We start from the raw sequence: 7,494 nt of genomic DNA, 5'->3' as shown, positions 1-7,494 counted from the left end.
TCAAAGAGTCACCATGGTGAGGCGACTCATTGAGTGAACATGGTGAGGCGACTCATGGTGAGGAGCTATCCTTGAGGCGACTTGGTGGGCCTACTTGATTAGTCGACTTGGTGAGCCGACCTGACGAGCTGACACGGTGAGCGGGCTTAAAGAGGCGACGACTTGGTGGGGTAACTCAGCAAGCCAACTTATCGAGGCGAGATGGTGAGTCGACTTGGTGAGCTGACTTGGTGAGCGCACTTAAAGAGTCAACTTCGTGAGGTGACTCGGCGAGTTAGCCCGCTGATGCGACTTGGGCGGGCCGACCTGGCGAACGAACTTAAAGAGGCGACTTGGGCGGGCTGACCTGGCGAGCGAACTTAAAGAGTTGACTTGGCAACGTACTTGAACAACCGACTTGGTGAGCTGACATGGTGAGTGGGCTTAGAGAAGCAACTCGGCGGGGCGACTTGATGAACGGACTTAAAGGGTCGACTTGGCGGGGTGACTTGATGAACGGACCTAAAGAGTTGACTTGGTGAGAGTACTTGGCGGGGTGAAATGATGAACGGACTTAAAGAGTCGACTTGGTGGGAGTACTTGGTGGGCCGACTTGATGAACGGACTTATAGAGTCGACTTGGTGAGAGTAGTTGTTCTGTTGACTTGATGAACGGACTTAAAGAGTCGGCTTGGCGGGGTGACTTGATGAAAGGACTTAAACAGTCGACTTGGTCGGGTGACTCGATGAACGAACTTAGAGGGTCGACTTTGCGGGGTGACTTGATGAACGGACCTAAAGAGTTGACTTGGTGAGAGTACTCGGTGGGGTGACTCAATGAAAGGACTTAAAGAGTCGACTTGGTGAGAGTACTTGGTGGCTCGACTTTATGAGCAGACTTAAAGTGTCCACTTGGTGAGAGTGGGCCTAACGGGGCGATGTGGTGAGTGGGCCTAACGGGGCGAGTTGGTGGGGCGACTTGGCGAGTGGTATTAGAGAGTCGACGTGGTGAGGCGACTCGGCGAGTTGGTTCGTTGAGATGACATGGTGAGCTGACTTGGCGAGTCGACCCGGCGAGCAAACTTAAAGAGTCGACTTGGCAACGTACTCGAGTCGACTTGGTGAGGCGACCCGGTGAGCGGGCTCAAAGAGTCACCATGGTGAGGCGACTCATTGAGTGAACATGGTGAGGCGACTCATGGTGAGGAGCTATCCTTGAGGCGACTTGGTGGGCCTACTTGATTAGTCGACTTGGTGAGCCGACCTGACGAGCTGACACGGTGAGCGGGCTTAAAGAGGCGAGGACTTGGTGGGGTAACTCGGCAAGCCAACTTATCAAGGCGAGATGGTGAGTCGACTTGGTGAGCTGACTTGGTGAGCGCACTTAAAGAGTCAACTTCGTGAGGTGACTCGGCGAGTTAGCCCGCTGATGCGACTTGGGCGGGCCGACCTGGCGAACGAACTTAAAGAGGCGACTTGGGCGGGCTGACCTGGCGAGCGAACTTAAAGAGTTGACTTGGCAACGTACTTGAACAACCGACTTGGTGAGCTGACATGGTGAGTGGGCTTAGAGAAGCAACTCGGCGGGGCGACTTGATGAACGGACTTAAAGGGTCGACTTGGCGGGGTGACTTGATGAACGGACCTAAAGAGTTGACTTGGTGAGAGTACTTGGCGGAGTGAACTAATGAACGGGCTTAAAGAGTCGACTTGGTGGGAGTACTTGGTGGGCCGACTTGATGAACGGACTTATAGAGTCGACTTGGTGAGAGTAGTTGTTCTGGTGACTTGATGAACAGACTTAAAGAGTCCGCTTGGCGGGGTGACTTGATGAAAGGACTTAAACAGTCGACTTGGTCGGGTGACTCGATGAACGAACTTAGAGGGTCGACTTTGCGGGGTGACTTGATGAATAGACCTAAAGAGTTGACTTGGTGAGAGTACTTGGTTGGGTGACTCGATGAAAGGACTTAAAGAGTCGACTTGGTGAGAGTACTTGGTGGCTCGACTTTATGAGCAGACTTAAAGAGTCCACTTGGTGAGAGTGGGCCTAACGGGGCGATGTGGTGAGTGGGCGTAACGGGGCGAGTTGGTGGGGCGACTTGGCGAATGGTATTAGAGAGCCGACGTGGTGAGGCGACTCGGCGAGTTGGTTCGTTGAGATGACATGGTGAGCTGACTTGGCGAGTCGACCCGGCGAGCGAACTTAAAGAGTCGACTTGGCAACGTACTCGAGTCGACTTGGTGAGGCGACCCGGCGAGCGGGCTCAAAGAGTCACCATGGTGAGGCGACTCATTGAGTCAACATGGTGAGGCGACTCATGGTGAGGAGCTATCCTTGAGGCGACTTGGTGGGCCTACTTGATTAGTCGACTTGGTGAGCCGACCTGACGAGCTGACACGGTGAGCGGGCTTAAAGAGGCGACGACATGGTGGGGTAACTCGGCAAGCCAACTTATCGAGGCGAGATGGTGAGTCGACTTGGTGAGCTGACTTGGTGAGCGCACTTAAAGAGTCAACTTCGTGAGGTGACTCGGCGAGTTAGCCCGCTGATGCGACTTGGGCGGGCCGACCTGGCGAACGAACTTAAAGAGGCGACTTGGGCGGGCTGACCTGGCGAGCGAACTTAAAGAGTTGACTTGGCAACGTACTTGAACAACCGACTTGGTGAGCGGACATGGTGAGTGGGATTAGAGAAGCAACTCGGCGGGGCGACTTGATGAACGGACTTAAAGGGTCGACTCGGCGGGGTGACTTGATGAACGGACCTAAAGAGTTGACTTGGTGAGAGTACTTGGCGGGGTGAACTGATGAACGGACTTAAAGAGTCGACTTGGTGGGAGTACTTGGTGGGCCGACTTGATGAACGGACTTATAGAGTCGACTTGGTGAGAGTAGTTGTTCTGGTGACTTGATGAACGGACTTAAAGAGTCGGCTTGGCGGGGTGACTTGATGAAAGGACTTAAACAGTCGACTTGGTCGGGTGATTCGATGAACGAACTTAGAGGGTCGAATTTGCGGGGTGACTTGATGAACGGACCTAAAGAGTTGACTTGGTGAGAGTACTTGGTTGGGTGACTCGATGAAATGACTTAAAGAGTCGACTTGGTGAGAGTACTTGGTGGCTCGACTTTATGAGCAGACTGAAAGAGTCCACTTGGTGAGAGTGGGCCTAACGGGGCGATGTGGTGAGTGGGCCTAACGGGGCGAGTTGGTGGGGCGACTTGGCGAGTGGTATTAGAGAGCCGACGTGGTGAGGTGGCTCGGCGAGTTGGTTCGTTGAGATGACATGGTGAGCTGACTTGGCGAGTCGACCTGGCGAGCAAACTTAAAGAGTCGACTTGGCAACGTACTCGAGTCGACTTGGTGAGGCGACCCGGCGAGCGGGCTCAAAGAGTCAACATGGTGAGGCGACTCATTGAGTCAACATGGTGAGCAGCTATCCTTGAGGCGACTTGGTGGGCCTACTTGATTAGTCGACTTGGTGAGCCGACCTGACGAGCTGACACGGTGAGCGGGCTTAAAGTGGCGACGACTTGGTGGGGTAACTCGGCAAGCCAACTTATCGAGGCGAGATGGTGAGTCGACTTGGTGAGCTGACTTGGTGAGCGCACTTAAAGAGTCAACTTCGTGAGGTGACTCGGCGAGTTAGCCCGCTGATGCGACTTGGGCGGGCCGACCTGGCGAACGAACTTAAAGAGGCGACTTGGGCGGGCTGACCTGGCGAGCGAACTTAAAGAGTTGACTTGGCAACGTACTTGAACAACCGACTTGGTGAGCGGACATGGTGAGTGGGATTAGAGAAGCAACTCGGCGGGGCGACTTGATGAACGGACTTAAAGGGTCGACTCGGCGGGGTGACTTGATGAACGGACCTAAAGAGTTGACTTGGTGAGAGTACTTGGCGGGGTGAACTGATGAACGGACTGAAAGAGTCGACTTGGTGGGAGTACTTGGTGGGCCGACTTGATGAACGGACTTATAGAGTCGACTTGGTGAGAGTAGTTGTTCTGGTGACTTGATGAACGGACTTAAAGAGTCGGCTTGGCGGGGTGACTTGATGAAAGGACTTAAACAGTCGACTTGGTCGGGTGACTCGATGAACGAACTTAGAGGGTCGACTTTGCGGGGTGACTTGATGAACGGACCTAAAGAGTTGACTTGGTGAGACTACTCGGTGGGGTGACCTGATGAACAGACTTAGAGAGTCGACTTGGTGAGAGTCCTTGGTGGGCCGACCTGGTTGGGTGACTTCGTGAACTGACTTAAAGAGTCGACTTGGTGGGGTGACTTGATGAACGGACTTCAAGGGTCGACTTGGCGAGGTGACTTGATGAACGGTCCTAAAGAGTTGACTTGGTGAGAGTACTTAGTGGGGTGACTTGATGAACGCACTTGAAGGGTCGACTTGGTGGGGTGACTTTATGAACGGACCTAAAGAGTTGACCTGGTGAGAGTGCTTGGTGGGGTGACTTGATGAACATAGTAAAAGAGTCGACTTGGTGAGAGTAGTTGGTCGGGTGACTTGATGAACGCACTTGAAGAATCGACTTGGTTAGAGTACTTGGTGGGGTGACTTGATGAACGGACTTAAAGATTCGACTTGGTCGGCCGACCTGGCGGGGTGACTTGATGAACGGACTTAGAGAGTCGACTTGGTGAGAGTACTTGGTGGGCCGACCTGGCCGGGTGCCTTGATGAACAAACTTAAAGAGTCGACTTGGTGAGAGTACTCGGTGGGCTGACCTGGTCACGTGACTTGATGAACGGACTTAAAGAGTCGACTTGGTGGGCCGACTTGGCCGGGTGACTTGATGAATGGACTTAAAGAGTCGACTTGGTGGGCCGACTTGGCCGGGTGACTTGATGAACGAACTTAAAGAGTCGACTTGGTGGGTCGAAGTAGCGGGGTGACTTGGTGAGAGTACTTGCTGGGCTGACCTGGCAGGGTGACTTGATGAACGAACTTAGAGAGTCGACTTTGTTAGAGTACTTGGTGGGTCGAACTGGCGGGGTGACTTGATGAACGAACTTAAAGAGTCGACCCGGTGAGAGAACTTGGTGGGCCGAGCTGGCGGGGTGAATTGATGAACGAACCTAAAGAGTCGACTTTGTGAGAGTACTTGGTGGGCCGACCTGGCGGGGTGAGTTGATGACCGAACTTAAAGGGTCGACTTGGTGAGAGTACTTGGTGGGCCGACCTGGCGGGGCGACTTGATGAACGAACTTAAAGAGTCGACTTGGTGAGAGTACTCGATGGGGTGCCCTGATGAACAAACCTAAAGAGTCGACCTGGTGAGAGTACTTGGTGGGCCGACCTGGCGGGGTGACTTGGTGAGCAAACTTAAAGAGTCGACTTGGTGAGAGTAGTTGGTGGGCTGACCTGGCGGGGTGACTTGATGAACGAACTTAAAGAGTCGACCTGGTGGGCCGACTTGGCAGAGTGACTTCATGAACGAACTTAAAGAGTCCACTTGGTGGGCCGACCTGGCGGGGTGACTTGATGAACGAACTTAAAGAGTCGACTTGGTGAGAGTAATTTGTGGGCTGACCTGGCGGGGTGACTTGATGAATGAACTTAAAGAGTCGACTTGGTGGGGTGACTTGATGAACGCACTTGAAGGGTCGACTTGGTGGGGTGACTCTATGAACGGACCTAAAGAGTTGACTTGGTGAGAGTACTTGGTGGGGTGACTCGATGAAAGGACTTAAAGAGTCGACTTGGTGAGAGTACTTGGTGGCTCGACTTTATGAGCAGACTTAAAGAGCCCACTTGGTGAGAGTGGGCCTAACGGGGCGATGTGGTGAGTGGGCCTAACGGGGCGAGTTGGTGGGGCGACTTGGCGAGTGGTATTAGAGAGCCGACGTGGTGAGGCGACTCGGCAAGTTGGTTCGTTGAGATGACATGGTGAGCTGACTTGGCGAGTCGACCCGGTGAGCGAACTTAAAGAGTGGACTTGGCAACGTACTCGAGTCGACTTGGTGAGGCGACCCGGCGAGCGGGCTCAAAGAGTCAACATGGTGAGGCGACTCATGGTGAGATGCTATCCTTGAGGCGACTTGGTGGGCCTACTTGATTAGTCGACTTGGTGAGCCGACCTGACGAGCTGACACGGTGAGCGGGCTTGAAGAGGCGACGACTTGGTGGGGTAACTCGGCAAGCCAAATTATCGAGGCGAGATGGTGAGTCGACTTGGTGAGCTGACTTGGTGAGCGCACTTAAAGAGTCAACTTCGTGAGGTGACTCGGCGAGTTAGCCTGCTGATGCGACTTGGGCGGGCCGACCTGGCGAACGAACTTAAAGAGGCGACTTGGGCGGGCTGACCTGGCGAGCGAACTTAAAGAGTTGACTTGGCAACGTACTTGAACAACCGACTTGGTGAGCTGACACGGTGAGTGGGCTTAGAGAAGCAACTCGGCGGGGCGACTTGATGAACGGACTTAAAGGGTCGACTTGGCGGGGTGACTTGATGAACGGACCTAAAGAGTTGACTTGGTGAGAGTACTTGGCGGGGTGAACTGACGAACGGACTTAAAGAGTCGACTTGGTGGGAGTACTTGGTGGGCCGACTTGATGAACGGACTTATAGAGTTGACTTGGTGAGAGTAGTTGTTCTGGTGACTTGATGAACGGACTTAAAGAGTCGGCTTGGCGGGGTGACTTGATGAAAGGACTTAAACAGTCGACTTGGTCGGGTGATTCGATGAATGAACTTAGAGGGTCGACTTTGCGGGGTGACTTGATGAACGGACCTAAAGAGTTGACTTGGTGAGAGTACTTGGTTGGGTGACTCGATGAAACGACTTAAAGAGTCGACTTGGTGAGAGTACTTGGTGGCTCGACTTTATGAGCAGACTTAAAGAGTCCACTTGGTGAGAGTGGGCCTAACGGGGCGATGTGGTGAGTGGGCCTAACGGGGCGAGTTGGTGGGGCGACTTGGCGAGTGGTATTAGAGAGCCGACGTGGTGAGGCGGCTCGGCGAGTTGGTTCGTTGAGATGACATGGTGAGCTGACTTGGCGAGTCGACCTGGCGAGCGAACTTAAAGAGTCGACTTGGCAACGTACTCGAGTCGACTTGGTGAGGCGACCCGGCGAGCGGGCTCAAAGAGTCAACATGGTGAGGCGACTCATTGAGTCAACATGGTGAGGAGCTATCCTTGAGGCGACTTGGTGGGCCTACTTGATTAGTCGACTTGGTGAGCCGACCTGACGAGCTGACACGGTGAGCGGGCTTAAAGAGGCGACGACTTGGTGGGGTAACTCGGCAAGCCAACTTATCGAGGCGAGATGGTGAGTCGACTTGGTGAGCTGACTTGGTGAGCGCACTTAAAGAGTCAACTTCGTGAGGTGACTCGGCGAGTTAGCCCGTTGATGCGACTTGGGCGGGCCGACCTGGCGAACGAACTTAAAGAGGCGACTTGGGCGGGCTGACCTGGCGAGCGAACTTAAAGAGTTGACTTGGCAACGTACTTGAACAACCGACTTGGTGAGCTGACATGGTGAGTGGGCTCCG

The sequence above is a fragment of the Cupressus sempervirens genome, chromosome 7, assembly GCF_028749045.1.
Source record: "Cupressus sempervirens isolate cs-2001-9-10 chromosome 7, ASM2874904v1, whole genome shotgun sequence".
In the NCBI taxonomy this organism is placed as follows: domain Eukaryota; kingdom Viridiplantae; phylum Streptophyta; class Pinopsida; order Cupressales; family Cupressaceae; genus Cupressus; species Cupressus sempervirens.
This window is presented reverse-complemented; position numbering follows the sequence as displayed.